We start from the raw sequence: 22538 nt of genomic DNA, 5'->3' as shown, positions 1-22538 counted from the left end.
GCTGACCACAAAATCTATAAGAAGGGTTAGATGAAGCCAACTGAGCCCCACTAGTCTGAGATTGGGCACCCTATTCCCTATAATCATTACCACTCTAAAAATATCTATCTCCCAATATCCTTTGGTAGGGAGAAATAGTATATAATAGGAATTTGGATCCATCCAATTCTTCTTCCTAGACCACTTACCACTAAACTATTGCTCTCCACTTTTGTTAAAAAATTGAGACCTGTTGCTCTATCTCTCATCAATCTCAACTTGTTTCTTTATGTCTTATTCCACTTGTTCCATGTAAACAACCAATATAGAGATATCATCATCTTTAATCATTAAGGTTGCCTTGCTCTTAAGAACCAACTCATGAGACAGTCCCAAAGTGAACTTCCTCATTTGAGCCCTCATATCTAACACCATCTCTATAGCATACCAAGACAATTGGTGAAAATTCATAGCATACTCATTTACAGACATTTTTCCTTGCTTAAGATTAACAAACTTCTCCGTCTTTGCTTTCCTCAACTTTAGAGGAAAGAAGCAGTCTAGAAAAGTTTTAGGTAAATCCTCCTATAAAGATGACTTATCAACATCACCCCTTGTTTGTTCCTACTCATCGTACCTTTGGTACGCCATATCCTTCAACTGATAGGAGGAAAAATCCACCCCTTCTATATTAGTGGCATGCATAACTCTAAAGATCTTTTCCATCTTATCAAGAAAACCTTGGGGATCTTCCTCCACCTTAATATTGGTAAAAGTCTGAGGACTCAACCTCATAAATAGAGTAATCCTTGTGTCCTCAGAAAATGAAGTAGAAGATGTACCACGCTCAGCCTAAGAAGCTACTAACTGAGCAATCATATGAATCAACTGGCAAAACTCAGTATTCAATACGTCATCCTGAAGAACTGGACAAGGACTAGAGAGAATTAGTAGAACTCCTAGACCATTAGGTACCGAACCCCTGGATCGAGCATGTACTTCATAAGTAGATAAAGTCCCATTACTCTCATCCCAAGTCAGGATGGAAGGGTTTGTAGGAACTTCAAATCTTCTAGGAGGCATGATCTAAAATATGAGCAAATTAAAATCTGAAGAATCCAAGACCTTAGACTATAAAGCTCAAAATTAGACAACAAGAAAGTGAAACATTCCTAAATCCCTCATAGCCTCTATTTTATGAGAGTGTCGCGCTACACACCCAAAAAGAGACTTTAATTAACATGGCTTTATGGACACCCAACTAACAGTGAACCAAGGCTCTAAGACCAACTTGATACGACCCAAAACCAGGCCTTTTAATATAGAATTATCAAGCCCATCTAGGACCTAATATCGCCTAATTAATCAAACCTAACCATCACATCAATCCTTAAGTATTGGATGAACTCTGAGCATATAAAAATGTAGTAGAAATAAGACTAGAAATCATTACTTAAGACATTTCTAATCCACCCTTTAATGTCAACACACTAAACATTACACCCAAGTCGATAGTAATCTACAAAGCCTCTATGAATCTGATGCCTAAATTTGTTGGGACATGTCCTCGATAATAGCCAAAACCAAATCTAAAAAAAGTCTATAACATAAGATAGAAAGATCATGAAATGTATGCCTTTCGATGTATGAAATCTCACCACTTTAAGGTCAACACACAAACCGCTTGTAAAACTAGTCATAGTGTAGAAAGAGAAAAGAAAGCTCATGTCCTTGCGTTGTATGGGGACATATCATTAGGACATAATTAATAGTTGTGGCGCTAGAATGTAACTCAAGGTTAAGGATAAAATAGTGCCATTATTCAATACCAAGTAAAACATCATAATCCATTATATTTATACCCATAAATATGTAGATATAAATAGATACATCAAGTGTCAAAAAAATAAAAAAGCCATAAATTGGAGGACTCTAATCTTCCACCCGTGTAGGTTATATCAAGCAAAAGACTCTAACCTTAAGTCGTCATATTTTGCAAATAGACTATAACCACAACCTTTTGCTAGACAAGTGGACTCTAACTATAAGAAATTTTTTGACAAGTAAAATCTAACCAATAACTATCTTATCAAACAAGTGGACTCTAACCACAAGCCATCTTATTACATGAGTGGAATCCGACCATAAACTATCTTGTCAAATTCTAGTCGACATTGGGACTCTAACCATTTGTCCATACATTCACATCCACTCAATTCAATATTTAAGGACTTTAACTCACTTAGCCATATTAGGTCATCAAGGCCATAATTCAATACCTTATATGACCATAAGGTCTTTAAGAACCATTTATCAATCAATCACCTTAATAGGCTAATGCTTTCATTTAAATTACTATTCAAATCATGTTGTGGTCATCAAGGCCTTTATCAAACTATTTATTAGCATACTTACACAAAGATTAAGTTCAAACACAAATCTTTTTTAAGCTTAGGAACTCAAACCCCCCTTCAACCAAACCAACCATCAAGGTCACCAATTAACTCATTAAAAGACCAACAAAGCCTTTAAAAGGTCATTTACCAATCATTATTATTCATTAATACATTACCTTAGTTCAAATCATCCTCAACATGTGACTAGTTATTTCTAGCAGATATTTTCACAAATACCTTAGGGGCATATCTTCACCATGACTAAAACCCTAGTGAAAACCATCAATATTAGGGTTACTAATGACCCAATTGTTAACAAATAATCAAATAACACCAACATGTGCCAATCATCACAAAATACATGCATAGACATAACTTTAAACTAGAGTAAACATTACCAATTGGTATATATCAAAAGTATCATCATTTGTTTTAAAAACCACCTTTAAAGATTCATAAATAATGTTTAAATAACATTATATTTAAGAAATAACAATAAGGAAAGAGTCACATTATTTATACAATATGATTAATAGAGAGATTCTTGTATATCAAATCTCTAGATAGCCTCTTTGATAAACCCTAGCCCCAATCTTATTAGTGAAGTTGAGAAAGGATTTAACAGTATTTTGAAATGTTTTAAAACTTGTATATGTGAAGGATAAAGGGCCAAATAAGGTTATTAGTTATGGGTTATAAGGGTTTAGAGGTGGGAAATTTCTAAAATACCCTCATCTTAAAAGCTGAATGTTATACCTAGGTGGGTATGAGTTCCACACCTAAATTGTACCCTAAGGTATGAGTGGTACCCTAAATCATACCCTAAGCTTCACCATGTACCCCCAAACTATCCAATATACAACTATGCTAAGCTAACTCGTACTACTCTAAACTATACCTTCAGTCATACCTTGGACAAATTTAACTAGGCTAAGCATATGTCATCATACGACTAGGAAAAATACCACACGTGCCCTAACATATTACTTGGCAGAGGCTAAAACATAACTTGGATAGAATATAACCCCCACTACACTATTTAACATATGATTAAAGGGTATCCCAAATCCTATCCTAGATTACAACTAGTACCCTTGTGTCATACCTTGCCCAAAAACTTCAACTAAGGGAATTTTTCTAAGGGTCCAAATCCTAGGTGTTTCTTTTTTTTTTTCAAATTCTCTAAGAGTGAGTTTTGGATTGAGTCGGTCATATTCCTTGGGCATATGTAATCTAAGGATGGGATTATGGAAAACCTAGCAAATATTAAGGTTATTCATGATTGAGCCAAGCCTGCATCCCCATCTAAGTTCGTAGCTTCATTGGTTTGGCCAGTGACTATAGATGGTTTATTAAGAGTTTTGCTACTGTTGTTGCACCAATGACTAGACTGACTTGGAAAGGGGTTCTTTTTCAATGGTACAAGGGGTGTGAGTTATGATTTGGAAAGATCAAAGTATTTATTGCTTTAGGTCCTATATTGGATCTTCTTATTGAAGTTGAGGGATTAAATATGCACTGTGTTGCTTTTGGTGTTGGTTTAGGTTATGTGTTGATTCAGCTAAAGCTGCATGACCGTAATCATAATTTGGAGCTAGTGGTAATATTTTTTCCCTTATGATTTAGAGATATTAGCTTTATGGTGTGCACTGTCAAATCTACATGGATCATCATAGTCTTCAGTATCTTATGACCTAGATAGAGATTAATTCTACGCAGCATAGATGGATAGAGTTTCTTAAGGATTATGATATCTTTATCTTGTACCGTTGGGGCATGGCGGACATGGTAGCGGATTTCTTAAGCCAGAAATAAGTGAGTATGGGAAGCTTATCCTATATTTTATTTACTCAGAGACTGTTGACATGGGATATTCAATCTTTAGCCAACTTGATGGTTTAATATAATATTTCAAAAGATTTAGGGTCATCAATTTTAGGATAAGAGGCTTTCCATCATCCATAATAAGGTATTAAGTGGTGAGTCTAAGGGGATACCATAAGACTCCAAGGGTGTTTTAAAATTTGATAGCTACATTTGTGTTTTGAGGGTTGATGACTTGATTTAGTCGATTCCACATGAGGCTCACAACTCCAAATATTATATTCACTTGAGTACATCTAAGATGTATAGATATTTAAGGCAACATTATTATTAGAGTGGTATGAAGAGAGATAAAGTAGACTTTGGAGCTTATTGCTTATGTTGTCAGCAAATAAAGGTCGAGCATTAGAGATCTAGTAGTCTGATTTAGAGATTTCTTATTCCCAAGTTAAAGTGGGAGTGGATTACAATAGACTTTGTTAGTGTCCTAGCTTGTAGATCTTTTGGTTCCGATGGAATTGGGTCATTATGGATTAATTGACCAAGTCGACACACTTCATTCCTATTTATATGTCTTTCTATGTCGATAGGTTGGCTTGAATCTACTTTAGTGAGATAGTCCATTTGCATGGTGTGCCTATATCTATAATTTTTGACTGGTGTTCATAATCACTACTAGCTTTTGGAAAGAATTTCATGAGGACTTGGGCACTCAGTTAGATCAAAGTAAAGACTTCCATCCTCAGACAAATAGGCAGTCAGAGAAAACTATTTAGGTTCTCGAGGACATGCATCGAGATTGTGTTATAGATTTTGGAGGTTAGTGGGAGCAGCACGTAGCTTTGACAGAGTTCGCATAAATATAGTTATCATTTGAGTATTAATATGACACCTTTTGAAGATTTGTATGGTAAAGGAAGTTGTTCTTTGATTAGATTGTGTGACTTTTGAGATTAGACCCTGTGGTACTGACATGATTTAGGACTCATTGGATAGAGTTAGGGTTATATAGGATAGGTTAAGGACTGCTCAGAGTAGGAAAAAGGATTCTACAGATTATAGAGTTTATGCCTTGTGATTTGGAGTTGGTAACCAGGTATTTCTCTATGTATCTCCCATAAAGTGTGTGATAAGGTTTGGAAGGAAAGACAAGCTTAGGCCCAGATATATTAGACCTTTTGAGATTCTTTGCACAGTTAGTGAGGTGGTTCATGAGCTAGCCTTACCTCTAGATTTTGCTACTATCCATCTTGTTTTCCATGTTTTTATGTTACGGTAATACATTCCTGATCCATATTATGTTCTTAGATTGGACTCAGTTCAGTTGGATGATTGTCTGTCCTTCGTAGATGAATAGGTGCTCATATTGTCTAGTGATTTCATGTGGTTGTGAACTAAAGAGATTCAATAGTTCAGGTTCAGTGGTGGAACCTCCTAATAGAGAAGGCTACATTAAAAATCGAGAGCAAGTTGTAGAGCTAGTATCCTAACATGTTTGAGACTTCAGGTACGTCCTAATTCTTTACTTTCGCAAATGAAAATTCTTTTAGTAGTAGATATTATAATAACCCTTTCGATAATTTTCTATATTTCTACTCATTTTAACTATTTAAATCTTACATATAGATTCACCAAGTCATTTATGACTTGCTAGAGCTGAAAGTTTGATTATCGGGTAGTTCATTTAGTTTTTAAGACAATTCCTAATTTTAAAGTCTTCGCTAGGTTAAATTAGCTACCGTGCAAAAAATTGAGCTAAAAAACCTCATATATAAATTCTTATTGTTTTAAAAACTTTGAAATATCAATTTTACGCTAGGTCAACCTTTGTTCTGGGTCCCGATACTTCAAGTCTTATTTCAAGATATTGGCTGAAAGTTAATAAAAATGGAAACTGGGTGCGGTAGCCATTTTTTATCAAAATGACCTTGAAGAGAAATTTTATTTGTGCCATTAAGTCCAAAACATTAAATTTTATAGGGTATCATGGTCCATTTGTGTATATTAGATTTCAGATGAACCTCGAGGGGTTGGTGGAATTTCCAAGTCTCAGCACGTGTTGGCGCATTGCGTACACGACCTTCCAATCACTTAAGTGACCTGGATTGGCCCATTGGTATCGTGTAAGCAAGGTTCATGTCACGTAAGTGAATGCTGCTTAAGAGATACTAGGATCTCTTATGTGACATGTGTTGAGGTAGCATGTGTCACTTAAGAGACACAGGTTGCTTAAGCCATGTTCACTTAAGTAACCTAGTGTTTGCTTAATTGACATCCATGTACCTAGGATGGGTATAAAACCCCACTTATCCCAATTTTCACCATTTTTCATCCATTCTCTCGAATATTGAATCCTTAAAAGTGGAAAAATTTGGAGAATCATTTGTGTATAATTTTGGAGTTTGGGTAAAAATAATTTACACGTTTCTTCTTCGAATTTGAGGTAAGATTCCATTAATTTCTTTGTTTAATAATCCATCTTTTTTTAAATCCCTAAAACCTTGGTGGCTTGATTATAGCACCGTTGGAGCTTGTAATTCACCTATTTTTAGGGTGTTATGTTGGTTTTGAAATTGTGATTCCATAAATAGGCCCCATGTGAGATTTTTACGTAATTTTTTATCCAAAAAATAATAGTGAAATATGGGTATCATTTTTATTCTTTTGGTAAGTGGATTGTTATTTAGATAATATAGTATCTTGTGGAAGCTTCTTGAAGGTGAAAACAGTGGGTTAGCAAATTCTTTGTGCTTTTCTTCGACATCCAGGTTGGCTAGATTTACCTTATTGTTATGATTAGTCTTATTTGGACGATTTAGGCTATCTTTGAATTTTAAGTTAGGTGAAATTAACCTAGTTGCTTATGTTTTAGTTGATGTTTTAGGGGAAATTGATATCTTAGGGATAATTATGGCTTATTTAAAATGAAGAAATAAATTTAGGCACCTTATTCTAGACCAAGGTAGAATTTGCCTAAAAATGAATTTTGGGGATTAGAAGTAGACCCTTAGGCCAAAACTTGTGTTAGCTTTTGTAGACATATTTTTGCATATTATACTCTTATTAAAGATTATTTTAGGACTTGTGGAGATTGAATACTTAATGATTATGTTAATTTGGTAATTGGGAGTTGGTGTTAATTCTGGGTAAAATCTGTTGGTTTATTTATATTGTTAATTAATATGGCTTTTAATGTGGTTTATTGGTATTGATTATTTATAGGGTCTATTTATATGAATTTTGGTTCGAGTCTGGTGATTAATGTTGATACTAATAATAAGAGTTCTGGTTCAAGTTCAGTTATTAATGATTATATTGATAATAAAAGTTTTATTTCAAGTTCGGCTATTGATGATGATATTGATATTATGAGTTCTGATCTAAGTCTGGCAAATAAAATTTTGGTGTGGTTACAATTAGGGATGTTATGATGATAATATAAGGTTCGGTTGTAGTTCGGCATTAAGATTTGTGTATGGTATGATACGGTATAGATGGTTTGATGGTTGTTGCTTAATTCTATAAAGTTATGGATCTTGGTTATTTATTTTCCTTTGGTAGTATCCTCTAGGCTTATGGGGGCCACATTGGTTTATTTACTTTTTGCAACTCATTGGTTTATGGGGCCTATGTAGTAGTTATGATTATGTGATCTTTATGTTACTTTTCCTTATTTATTTATTTATTTATGTACAATAGTGTTAGAGCTTATTTCTAAGTTTACCTATTATCTTGACTTAGTTTATTTAATCTTTTATCTTATCATATTTATATCATTATTTAGCTCTATCGACAAATGATGCCTACTGCGTACCCACGATTTTTGTACTCATACTACTCTTTTGTACCTTTTTTGTGCAAATATGAGTACTAGTAGCTGCCTTTGACGTGATGATCATGCTTAGTTAATTCGGAGATAAGGTGAGCTCCTGGAGTTGGAGTTTCCCCATTTCCTTCCATTATCTATGTTTGGTCTTTCATTTTTATGATAGATTGTATTTGATTATTACAATATATAACTTCAATTTATAGTAGCTTTTGTACTGACACTACTAGGTTGGGGAATGATTGTTGATCTTCTCTCTATCTATTAGACAATTATGATTAATTTATATCTATTTTAAGTATTTAAGTGTTGATTTCTGGATTTTAGGTCATTTCTCCACTAAGTTAGCCCATTTCGCATATCTTTAGGCTATGGTTTGGCTGATCTACTCTACAGGATAAACTAAGTACCTTCATGACTCATAAATTGGATCATGACTGCAATAAAGATAAACTATTGTAATATCTCAAGTTTTGTATTCTTAATTCTTTCAATAGTCATTCTTACTGCTCAGTGTACAACTCAGGTGATGAGTCATGAAGACTCATCGAAATTTGTATAGAGCTGATCATGGTCTAACAAGTAAGGTTTCCTTAAGTTTTGTCATGGTCGTGATGGGGATAATATGAGTCATAAGGTGGTGCCACAAGTCGTGGTGAGGGACTCAAGACCTTAATGATAAGATAGCCCAAGGTAGCTATCCTTGTAACAACAAGACTCCATAAGTCATCGGGGGAGTTCACGAGCCATAGCGTGGGACTCGTAAAAAAAAACAGTAAGGTGGCCTTGAGTCACTACCCTGAGTACGAGTCATGGTAATGACTCGTGACCAATGACAGAGTCATTAGCAGACCCTAGCGACTGGCAGTTATTTTCCTATGCGCTTTTCATTAAGGGTAATTTGGTCTTTCCCCTTATTTTAAACTACTCCCAAGACATAAAACATTCACTAATCCCTATTTCCACCCATTAAACATAACATGAACATTCACTTTATTAAATTCCCAAGTCATAAACAAACCTAGGGTTTTCTAAGTTGGTCATCTCAGTCTCAAAGTATGGTTTCTTCTCCAATTTTTTTGTATATTCAGGCATGTATCTCTTTCGTAACTTGGTTTTATATAAAAGTACGTGCTACTAATGTTTTATTGAATTAAATTATTGTGTTTTGAATGATGGGTTTAGGGTTTTGAATGAGTATTACTTATTTGATTTTCCTATGGTTTTTGGGACTTTTTATTAATACTTTATCTCATGGGTTTGAAATTGGTTTGGAATTGGCATTAACCTCAACTTACTCGGTAAATTGGTTTTGGAACATGAAAATATGTATGCTTTAAACCACTTTTGAACTACCTAAAAAGTTAATGGAACGTAAATGGTTTTATAAGGCCTTGGTGGTTTTGGTATGGTTTTTTAAAATGGATCTTATGGGTCGTGGATTACCCGTAGGTTGATGGATTATTAGAATAGCATAATTCCATATGCTTTCATGCATATTGGTATGATGATACCATTTGGTGATGCCTTAATGTAAGATTCCTTGGTTAAATAGAAGGGGTTATGTGTGAATGTTTTAATTGAGCTTAAAGGGGGTTGTGTAGCTCATCATGGAAGATGGAGGTCAAGGGGGGTGATACTAGAAACCACATTTACTGGTGTGGGTTTTTTTATGACCATGTACATAGTTCATACTTTATACATACTTTGGATCGGCTGGAGTCGAGGCATTCCCTGGCCCTTCCATGGATTTCTGTAGTTCACGTGGATAACATGTGTTGGATCCCTTTAAGTAAGAGGAGATGAACCTATATAGCCTATCGGTTCCCTTAGGATGGTTAAAGCCACACAATCCAAGTTAATGATTTTAAATCTCATGCTAAACCTTGCTCCCTATCCCAACATCTTATATATTTATATATATCCATGTATGTTAACAAGTATATTGGGTTTGGATTTTATTTTGAAATGGCACTATTTTATCCCTACCCTAAGTGACATGCTAGCTCTCACCCAACTAATCATCCTAGGATGCTACATTGTTTCATCATATAGGGTTTAAAGATACTTCTTTTACCCCTAGGCAGAGTTAGGGGATTCGGTTCGTCGGTTGGTTTGCAGTGAAGTGATGAGCTTAAATCCTCTAGAAAGCTTAGTTATTCCTTCAGTTTCTTTCCTTATTTTACAATTGAAGAGTTCACACTAACTTTATCATTGTCATTGTCACTGTCATGGTCGGAGGCATGTCCCGGCCTAGTTTGATGTTCACATTGGTTTAGAGACTTTAATGTATATGTATTGGTCGAATGGTGTTGTTGACTCTTAGATCTTATTCTTGATTTATATTAATTGTGTTATCTGTATTCTTTGGATATATTTTGCTTTGTTTCTAATTGGATTTTGTTCAATTGAACAGGCTATAGGGGTGATCTCTAGTCCTCGATGGACTTGAGATACCCATCACGACTAGGCCTGGGGTTGTCTTATAATAATCTTGGAATCCAAGCATAGGTTCAAGGTCGTTGGGTGTCCACAAATCCATTTTGAGTAGAGTCCCTTTTATGGGTGTAGAGTGTGCCACACTTATAAGAGGGAGCCTATAAGGCATTTAAGAAATGTTTCCTTTTCTTGTGTTTTATTTCGGGCTATAGAGTCTAGGGTTATAGAAGTTCTCTAACTCTTAGTTTTCTCACATATCAGATCGTGCCTCCTTGACGATCTAAAGTTCGCAGAAACTCAGTCTGGACTTCTGCCCCACATGAGGGAAATAAGGAGGGGACTTGCCCTATTTATGGTATACAGACCTGATTTAGGGTCCCTGGTCCGATTGTGTCACTCCACCTAGGGTTCCCCTAGTCCCCAGTAACCCCTTTCTGGTTGGTGAGACTCATGCTTAGTCACCTCAAGGAGAAATCTCTGATATGGAACTTCGCCGCTCTATTTATCTTCTTACTCAGTTGGTGACAGCTCAGTCTGGTCCTATTGGTGTTGTTGTGAGCTCTTCTAAGGTTACTCGAGTTGGACAGATTATGCAGTTGAATCCCCCAAACTTTACTGGCTCTAAGGTTGAGGAGAATTCTCAAAGGTTTATTTTGAGAGAGAGAAGATCCTTAGGGTGATGCATGCTACTGATGTAGAGGGTTGATAATGCTCAAATTACACATAAATTTAAGTACAAGGCTGTCTTCGTTAATATATTTACCCAACGTTGGAGTTGAGGTCAAATCCACGAGGAACAATATGAGTGGCGATCAAATTAGCCCGAAGCAATGGATACTTGTTAAATTCAAACCTCTTAGAGTACAAGAAGATAAAAATGGGGTTTTTTGAAGAAATGTCACAACTAATATTTCTTTTTGGGATTTTCTAGTATTAATTCGGGGTTATGAATAATTAGAGTCTAATCAATTAGGAACGGATCTTGGGATTATGCTTTCGTAGGGGCGACATATGCATGAGCATGTGATGACTTGATACAAATTCTAAATGTTTGTGATTTAGTAGGCTAGGTTAGAAATCCTTAAGGATAGTTTATCAACAAAACCTCAAGGATATCACTCATTGACCCTTCCGACTACCTAACGAGTGCTTCAATCCAAACCACCTAATACATCAATTAGGCACCCCTATTTCTAGGATGGTTCCCTATGTATAGTCAACTTCATAATCACCCTTATGTCTAAGATAGTGACCATTAGCACACTAAACTCAATAATTGTCTACTATTTCCTTGGTTCCTATATCCCTCTTTCAAGGATAATGAGGGTTCTTATAGTTTACCCAAACCCCTCTTTCAAGGATGTCTTGAGCTTTCAAAAGCTTGAGATTTTCATCCATCAAACCCATTTGGGAATTTGGGGCTTTCACCCATAAATCCCAACCAATTTACTGTAGCAATAGTGGAATCTAACATCATAAACTAGTAAATGCACTAACAAATCGCATCCCAAACATATTTACACCTTAATCTAGAATAATCCTAAGAGGAAGAACTAGCTACACATATAAATAGTAATAAACATATACCCAATAACTTCCATTGACTAGATTTATTAAAGACTAAGCAAATTTTACTTCAAACTTTGAATATCCACAAATCTTAAATATTATTGAGCTAATACTTCACTCGGAAGCTACTCCAATGTATTCTTCACCGAAAATTAAAACAATATTTTCTTTTCTAAGTATGGATGCTAAGAGCTAGAACAAAGTTTAATAATTCAGAATTTTAGAGATAAATAATGTGTGATAGGGTTTAAGTCTCCTTTAGGGAAAATTTGGGAACAACTATGTGCATATACGTCTTTGGCATTGGGATGATTTTCTCTAGACCGCGATCGCACCAGCATTGATGCAATTGCTCCTATCGCAACCACAGTTAACTCAATATGGTAGCAGTATCTTGACTGACCGCGATCACTGTCCTCAAACTGCGATCACGATAACTTAGGCTATGTGTGCTCCAGGTTTTCAACTTTACTTTTTTGATTTCTTTTGGTCCATTTTAGATCCAACCCGTATCTTTCCACCTCATGAACAATGAGCCTACAAAATACGGATATTAGTGCATTCAATAACAATAATGTCTCATTTATTCCTTTACAACATGGTAATGTGCACGAATGATGATTGCGAATGAGTGGTAAAATCACTACTCATCAACACCCCCAACAAAAAGTTTTTCTTTTCCTCAAGAAACACTACACCTAACCATGAGACAATACACATTTATTCCCAAATTAGATGCCTTAAAGATCACAATGACTTCAAGCTTAGTCATTACCACAAGTAGCTCTTTATACATGGGCAAAGTTACTTTTACTACACCCCTCAATAAAAAATACAATATCTAAGGATGCAAAAGACTTAAAGGAGAAATAATGAAACAATGGCCAATACTCTAAAAGTGACTCACTTTTGACCAACACCAAGCCATATTCTTTTTTGCCTCATTTCTTGGAATATGTTAAAATCACCCACCTTAACTAGTTCATATGTCTCCTTACAAGAAAGAAAATTCCACTCACCAAGTCACCAAATTTGCAACAAGGAATTTAAGTGCAAAACTCTCTCCCTCACAAGAACACTCTATATTAACAAGTGTCATACTGTATGTTTGCTCCTATTTTCAATCGCCACTACAAAGAAAATAAATGGTAGGAAATGTCAAATGACATTTCTAGCTTGTAACATAGGTTTGGGTTAGGGTATGATATCATTTAGGAAAAATATGCCTTATACCCTCCTTGAAAATCTACATCACACTACATAATCCACTTTTGACTATGGGCCACTTCTCTTGTTTTCTCTCTCTTCACATGCCTACTTTTTTCTACTTTGTTACACCCATTTTCTTCTATTTCTTTTTCTTGAAAATTTCATGAAATTCTTTTCTTTGTCGGATCCTTTATTTTTCTCACAAATTTTCTTTCAAAGCTTAATATCATAGGCACTCACTTACAACTTTGTGGCCCAAAGCTACTTCCTTCAATCTTCACCACCCCAACTTATGTTTTTTTGCCTAAAGTTGCATTATCAAGTTCAAGGAGGGTATGTTTCAAAAGAAGGATAAAAATTTAATGGCTCACGGCTTGTAATGTGTTTGCTAATGAAAGGTCCAAAGGCTCAAAGTTGGTGACTAGGGATAAACTTTATTCATGGATAGGACTTTTAGGCTAGAGTGGCTTCCAACATCACAAAGATGGCCTAAGATCATTTATCCAACCAAATATAATGAAAACTAGCCTTGAAAGACTAATAAGGCAAGCTCTAGATGTCACAAGTGTACATGACATAAAGGCAACTAACTAACAACACATGACAAGCAAATTCTCCAAAGAGGTTCAATTGCCCCTTCCGTTAGAGACAAAAATAAAAGTATCTATCAATATTCACAAGTCAAAAATTGAGGTGTCACAAAAAGAGAGAAAGTTTTGTTATAATGTTTCTCATGTCCTGCCCTTGATTTTTGAAAAAGTTTGGACGAGGAGGTTGTTAGTTTTTCACTTGCACTATGCATAATTTGCTAACTTGTGGCAATAACCGAAACCTTAGTCATATATTTTAGCTTAATAGGGACAAACCAACCATATGGCTACCCAGACTTCATCAATGAAATGAGTGCAATCCCAAATTTATAATGCCACAGGTACTCGGACTTCTCTTGTATTTATGACCTTAATGCCACGGGTACTCAAAATTCCCCTACATCTATAGCATAAAACCTAATCATGATGTTTTACCCTAAAGAATGTCGTCACTCAATATATCATAGGGAAAAGCTTGTCATGCTTCACCATAATCAAAATAATACTAAAGTAAAACAACATGATTAATTTATAGAATGTGGGCACCATCAGTGTGCCCAAATGTAGAATCTTAAAAATAAAATAAAAACCATCCAAAATGTTATCAAACAATACCAAACTTAACCAAAAATATATATCAGAACTAAATAGAGGCCCTCCCAACTGAAAAGCTAGCAATGTCCCCACTACATAAATAACAAGGCAAGAGAAAATGGTCCTCCCTAAATCAGTATCAGGAAGTTCTCTCTCCGGTAGACACTACATTATATCCATCATCCATAGTAGCTGACTAATCAGCAGGGGCCTCAACATCACTCTCAACATGGGGAGAAGGAATTCTATCATCAAATTTCAAGACCTTCCACAGACTCTTAACTCCCTTCTATATTTTGGTAAAGAACTTGTACCTCTTCTTCTCCTTCTTATTTATCTTATCATATGACTCTTTGAGGTGTCTTGGTTATTTTCCCAAAGATAAATAGGCTCTCTCCAATTTGGTGACTGTGGATTCTATCTTATTTTACTCCTCCCAATATATTTCATAGTCTGGATGATCTATATATAAGTGGCAAGAAATCGGTGACACTCATTGTCCATGAGGTAAACTAGACACTAGCTCCTTTAATACCCTCAATTGTCCTGAGATCTTATCCAAAGGGTTTGCTGAAAAACTTCTATAAGAATCTGTATCCTCCTGGGTTGCCTTGCCTGAGTCTAACTTTTTTTTCTTGCTTTGACCAGGGGCACCATCACCCTAAAATTTTAGTGGAAAGATTTGAGGACCTGGGTACACCCAAGTATCTATAGTATATTCCTTTATTTCTTCCCTCTTGCATATATTAGTGATAAGGCAAGGAAAGAGAAAAAGTGTACCCTCGTGATTCCTGAAATGACTCAACTCTGAGATCATAATTTCTTTCATATTTGGAGAAATTCCAGATAGGATGGAAGCCACCATTCGAGCTTGCATATCTGTGACTGTAGTCATGTGTGTGAACAGTGATACTCTACTGTAGATGATATTCAGCCAAATCCTAGATATAATGTCTCTCTTGATGGTAGCCCAAGTAACTTCTTTTCTAGGACATAATATGTTTGCCATCCAGGTCCCTGGCTCATACCCTTTTACCTGAAACTAAGCCATGGCTGTATCCAGGAGCCCATATATCCTATTAATCCACTCAACTCTAAAATGCACTTTCTTTTACTAATCATCATTATTGGGTTTTTAAGGTAAACTACACTAAGGTTCGCATAAAACTCAGGAACCCAATTCTCATTAGCATAGCAAGGGTTTGAGGCAAAGCACATCCACTCAGTAGCAGTGAGTCTGGCATGGAAGCTCAGGAGTTTCTCCTCTACTTTATATAGGTAAATACCCCTTTCCAGGAGTAATTTTATCCTAGCCATGTCAGCATAGTAGAGGTTTTGACATTTAGCGACCACGAACCTGGTATTGTCAAAGTCTACCATTTTTGCGGGCTAGTACCTATAAGCAATACAATTTAGAGCATTATTACCTCATCAAAATCAAGATAGATTAATTATATAATCTCATCTAGAATAGGTGTGCCGAATTTTTGGTTTCAGCAGGCAACTACTCTCACATATGGAAGTCAGGAATCCTTGACCATGATCATGATGTTTCGATTGCGGTCATTGGGGTCGCGATTGTGGTACTTGAGACCATTGTCAATAGTTCTTCAATATCACTCCAAACACCAAATTTTAATCCCAAGTTTTTTTTCCAACTAGTTGTATGAACATCATACTCAAGTAACTTAAGCTAAAAATGTGTGATTATACCCTCAAACTCAAAGAAATTAACATAGAATTCATTGGGGAAATAAATCAAACATATGGTTTACATGTTTATTTCAAAAATTTTAGGCCTAAATCCTGGTACTCAATACTTCCCAGATGTTGTGTACACTAACTCCAATAGCTAACCACAATCATGGTCATAAACATGCATGGATTTAACATTAAAAATATTATTTTAGGCCTATTCCAAAATTACAAGTTTTAAGCCTAAAACAACATTAAAAATGAGGTAGTTAAGACAATATACTATATTCGATGATGCACAAAGATTGGAATGCATACTTGGACCTCACGCAAAGTGAAAAGTCATAGAGGATTTGAGAAAATTTAGAAAAAGGGTGTGTATGGGGAGAATGGCAGTCAGATAGTATTTTAAACTAATTCAACTGCGATCGCAGTCAGCCTCCTGCAATCGTGGACAGGCAATGACCGCGATTGCGGAAACTGAGACCAAATTTAGGTCCACTGCACTCCCTTATTCAGTTTAAAATATGATATTTTCACACTATCCCTTTATTCAATTTCAATCAACACTTCTCATAATACTACAAATTCATGGATTGTTAAAAAAAGGATACAAGCTATTTTCATGGCAGGATGGGTTGATCCCATCTTTTGTGGCAAACCACCCTTCTCACTGTCATTTGTGTTTTCACTTAGAAGATTCGAATCTCTATCCCAACTTTTGGTTACTATGAGTTGAGCGGCAGAGGGACAGAAGATTCAAATCGTCTAAGGTGATGCTATATAGAGATGGGGGCATGACGATAAAGCTTCTATCTCATCACTTTGAAAACTTAAACCGTTCACCCAACTTCATATCGAATTTTTGATTTGGCTCCTTGGATAATGGTTGGAACATCAATGTCCATTAATTAAACATTGGAAGTGGAGCTCCTTATCCTTGGCGTGTGGGGTGCCCATATGTTCATTAGGAATGCCAAACTCTAAAATAAAGTGGTGGTGCTCCTTCCCTCCAAAATCAATCATTTTCTCAGGTGGACAGATTTTCATCAAATCCACCAAGAACAATATTGAAAAATGGTTCAAATGAGGTCTATCCCTTAATTTCAGTAATACATCCTTTTTTTCATTCTCACTCCACGATGGCTAGAGTCTTCATAATATATTTTCTTGGCTTTCTCTTTTGACTCTATCCCCATTTCATCATTTTTGGTATCTTCCACAATATGTTGTTCAATTGGTTGGGAAGTCACCGAGGATTCTTTGCAACCAATCTCATCATTGAATACATAGCTTGGTTTCTCTTCTTGATTCACCTCATCTTGGGAAGTGGGCAAGGTGATTGAATTTATAAGATTTGTTTCTTTGCTTATTTCCTCTATATTGGCATTCTCATCTTTATATGGCCTCATGGATTGATGTATTTCTTGGACATTCTCCCCCATTATAGTTACCCGATCCAAAAAAGTTTGAAGCATTCATTCAAAACTAGTTGAATTGTCTTGTTGTTTTTCCCTTATTAGGTCATGATACCTGGCAAACTTATATGATAAATTAGTAATTGGGTTAGCATAATGGGGGGAAGGGTTATTGGGACAATTAGTCGATTGCCCATCTCGACCACTACATAAAGAACCATACTCCCAATAGGATCGAGATAGTGATTCCATATTTCTTCGAGGAGCATATCTACAATCTCTTGGAAGTGGGGTCTATCATAAAATAGACATGGATCTTCAAGGTAAGACTTCGAACTACAAAAATCATAGTAATCCCTAGATGACATAGGGAAAAGTAAATAAAAACAAAAATCTACCTAATAAAACAAACAAAAAATAATCAAAAACACTTATTTACAAGTTTGAATTTAAGCAATCAAGATAAAATTTTAAACTAACTCAATACTCCAAATTGTTCCTCGCCAATGGCAGTATTTTTGATAATGCTCAACTTACACATCAATTTAAGTGCAAGGCGGTCATCGTCAATATATTTACCCAACTTTGGAGTCAGAGTTAAATCCATGAGGAACAATGAGAGTGGAAATCAAATTAGCCCGAAACAATTAATACTTGTAAAATTCAATCCTAGAGTACAAAAGATAAAAATGGGGGTTTTGGAAGAAATGTCACAACTAATATTTATTTTTGGGATTTCTAGTATTAATTTAATTTTGGTTTATGAATAATTAGAATGTAATATATTAGGCACGGATCTTAGGGTTATGCTTTCTTAGGGATGACATACGCATGAGCATGTGATGACTTGATGTAAATTCTAAATCTAGGTGATGTGGTAGTCTAGATTATAAATCCTTAAGGCTAGTTTGTCAACAACACCTTAAGGGTATCACTCACTGACCCTTTCAAATACCTAATGAGTGATTCAATCCAAACCACCTAATACATAAAATAGGCACCCCTATTACTAGGATGGTGCCCTAAGTATAGTCAACTTCATCATCACCCTTAGGTCTAAGATTGTGAAAATTAACAAACTAAACTCAATAATTTTCTACTATTGCCTTGGTTTCCACATCCCTCTATCAAAGATGATGAGAGTTCCTATAATTTACCCAAACCCCTCTTTTAAGGATGTCTTAAGATTTCAAAAGCATGGGATTTTCATACATCAAACCCATTTTGGTATTTGGGGCTTTCACCTACAAATCCCAACTAATTTATTCAAGTAATAGTAGAATCTAACATCATAAACTAGTAAATTCACAAATAAATTACATCCCACATATATTTATACCATAATCTAGCATAATCTTAAGAGGAAAAACTAGCACACATAAAAATAGTAAGCAACATATACCCAATAACATCTATTGATTAGATCTATGAAAGACTAATTAAATGTTACTTTAAACTTTGAATATTCACAAATATTCAATGGGAGTGAGCTAATCCTTCACTTGGAAGCTACTCCAATGTATTATTTGCCCAAAATTAATACAATATTTTCTACTCCAAGTATGAAATCTAAGAGCTAGAACAATGTTCAATAATTGGGAATTTTAGAGATATATAATGTGAGATATGATTTAAGTGATCTTAAGGGCAAATTTGGGAATAGCCGTGTGCATTTACATCTTTACCTTTGGGTTGATTCTTCTCTAGACCACGATCGCACCAGAGTTGCCTTTATCACTTCCATTGCAATCATGGTTAACTCTATGCAGTAGTGGTATCTTTATCATCTTGACTAACCACGTTCGCGTTCCTCGAACCGCGATCGTGGTAACTAAGGCTATGTTTGCTCCATGTTTTCAACTTTATGTCTTTGCTTTCTTGTTATACTTTTTAGCTTCAATATGCATCCTTCCACCTTATCAATAATGTGCCTATAAAATATTGATATTAGTGCATTTAATCGCAACACTATCTTATTAATTCCTTTATAAAATGGTAATTTGATTAATTATAAGTGGAAATAAGTGATAAAATCACCATTCATCAATGGTGTTGAGTTTGTTGTATATCAGATAAAGGATATGGAATATTAGTAATATAAGGAGTGGGAGGAGTCGAGGGAAAATAATGCTGAGCAGGCAATGTGGGAGTAGTTCTCCGGTGCCTTCCTTGATCATTTTTTCCTCAGTCGTTGAGGGAAGCTAAGATAAAGGATTTTCTAAATCTGAGCAGGTTAGGATGAGCGTGAAAGAGTATGCTTTGAAATTCCATCAGTTGTCTCATTATGATCCATAGTTAGTGTCTAGTATGAGGGTTATAATAAGAAAGTTTGCTTCTAGTTTATCTCGTGACTTGGTATTAGAATGCAAGGCTGCAATGTTGAACAATAATATGGATATCTCTAGAATTATGGTTTATATGTTCCAAGTTAAGGATGAGAAAAATAAATAGGTAGAGATGGGAAAAAGGAAGAATAAGAAGTTTAAGTATGCAGAGCAGGGTAAAGGTTAGCAAGCTAGAAGGAGAGATGGTAGATAGTGGAGAAAGAAAAAGACATGGGGAAATTTTGGTTAATATTCATTGGCTAGTGCTCCTTATCCTAACTTATTCTATGATCATCATTTTCATACAAGAAGTGATCCTAAGGTACAGGGTTCCTAGTCTCAGGCTAGTGGATCTCAGTCAACCCCACCCTTTTCTCCTTATCAATTTTGTGGTTGACTTCACTATGGTTATTGTCTTGAAGGGAAGAACTTGCGTTTTAACTATATCCAACCTAGTCTAATTCAGATGAACTATACTTTAGCTAAAGTAACCACTAGCGCTTATAAAGCTTTGGTTGCCCCTTCTTTAGCTTCTGCACAAAAGGGTGCTACTTTAGGTACCGATACTGGTCGAAATCGTCTTTATACTCTTGCCACCTGTCAGGAATTTAAGGCATCTATTGATGTTTTTACTAGTATGTTAAATCTTTTCTCTCATGATATCTATTATTTATTTGATTTGGGCTCTACTCTTTCTTATGTGACCCCTTAGGTGGTTGTGCATTCTAGTTTTGGTCCTAAAGCCATTTTTGAGCCACCCTAGTAGGTGATTCTATTTTGGCTAGAAAGGTCTATGGGGGTTGTGTGGTGTTCATCTTTCATAGGGAGACCTTGGTGGATTTGATAGAGTTGGACATAATGAATTTTGATGTTATTTTAGGATGGTTTAGCTTCACTCATTCTATGCTTCTATAGATTCTAGGACCTGTAAGGTTAATTTCCAATTTTCTTATAAACCGATAATAGAATGGGAGGGAAGTTCCTTAGTGCCTAAAATGAGGTTTATTTCATATCTTAGATCCCAAAAGTTGATTTCCAAGAGGTGTCTTTATTATTAGGTCTGGGTTAAAGATTCTAGTTCTGAGGGGCCTTCTTTGCAATTTGTCTCTGTTGTTAGTAAGTTTTTGAGGTATTTCCCGATGATTATCCTTGTATTCTTCTAAATAGGCAAATAGATTTTGGAATTGATATTCTACCTCTCCATTCCTCCATATAGAATGGCTCTAATAGAGTTAAAGGAGTTGAAAGAGCAATTAAAGGATCTTTTAGTAAGGGTTTCATCCGTGCTACTATTTCTCTGTGGGGTGCCTCTGTGCTTTTTGTGTGAAAAAAAGATGGTTCTATTTGGTTGTGTATGATTATTGATATTTGAATAAGGTAATAGTGAAGAACAAGTATCTTCTTCCTAGGATAGATAATCTCTTTGACCAACTTCAAGGTACTAGATGCTTCTCTAAGATTGTCTCTCTTTGGGCTATCATCAATAGAAGGTAAAGGAAAATGGTATTCCCAGGACTTTCTTGCGAACTTGGTATGGTAATTATGAGTTTTTGTTTATGTCATTTGGTTTGACTAATTTTTCGACTACATTTATAGATCTTATGAATCGAGTTTTTAACAATTTTTTGACTTGTCACTTATTTTCTTTATTGATGATATTTTTGGGTATTCTAAGAGTTAGAAGGATTATCCTAATCACTTCTAAATTGAGTTGCAGAACCTTAAGGATCAAAGGTTATACACTAAGTTTTCTAAGTGCTAGTTTTGGTCGGATGTTGTGACTTTCCTAAGGCATGTTTTTTCTAGTGAGGGGACCAAGGTAGATCTATAATGTTGAGGCGGTTACAAGGTGGCCTACACCCTTGAAGCAAACTAACATTTAGAGATTCTTGGGCTTGATTGGGTATTATTGTAGGTTTGCAGAGAATTTTTCTTCTATTATTGCTCCATTTACAAGATTGACTCAATAAAAGGTAAAGTTCTTGTAGTCTAATGCTTGTAAGGGTTGCTTTAAGAAGTTGAAAGATAAGTTGACTTTTGTGCCAATATTAACCCTGCCTAAGGATCCTGATGGATTTGTGGTGTATTGTGATGCATCCCGTATGGGACTGGGTTGTGGCTTGATGCAACATGAAAAGGTTGTGGCCTATGCCTCTAGGCAGCTTAAGGATCATGAAAGGAATTATCTTAATCATGATTTGGAGTTGACGAATATGTTTTTTTCTTTAAATATTTGGTGTCATTATTTTTATGGGGTGAATGTAGACATCTATTCAGATGATAAGAGCTTACAATATATGTTTACTCAGGAGGAGTTGAATCTTCAGTAGAGGTGATTGCTTGAGTTGCTAAAGGAATATGATATAAGTATTCACTACCATACTGGTAAATCTAATGTGATCGATGATGCTCTTAGTAAGTTGTCCATGGGGAGCTTACCTTCTGTGGATGAGGACAAAAGAGGATTGGTGAAAAACATTCACCGAATAGATAATTTAGGAGTTTGTCTTTTAGACTCTGACGATGGAGGGGTGATTGTTAAAGAAGTGGTTAAATAATCTCTCGATGCTGAGGTAAAAGAGAAGCAAGCTTTGGATCCTATTCTTCTGCAGATCAAGGATGATATGGGTCAGCAAAAGATTATGTCCTTTGAGATTGGTGGTGATGGTATTCTG

General features: G+C 35.5%; 1 pseudogene; it reads right to left on the bottom strand.

The window, feature by feature from the left end:
• Positions 1 to 17566, bottom strand: part of LOC107841482 — an 80506-nt pseudogene extending 62940 nt beyond the window's left edge.
• Positions 17567 to 22538: the final 4972 nt, after the last annotated feature.

Source organism: Capsicum annuum, chromosome 9 (genome assembly GCF_002878395.1).
Source record: "Capsicum annuum cultivar UCD-10X-F1 chromosome 9, UCD10Xv1.1, whole genome shotgun sequence".
In the NCBI taxonomy this organism is placed as follows: Eukaryota; Viridiplantae; Streptophyta; class Magnoliopsida; order Solanales; family Solanaceae; genus Capsicum; species Capsicum annuum.
Note: the sequence above shows the minus strand (reverse complement) of the source record. Positions and strands in the feature narration are given on the sequence as shown.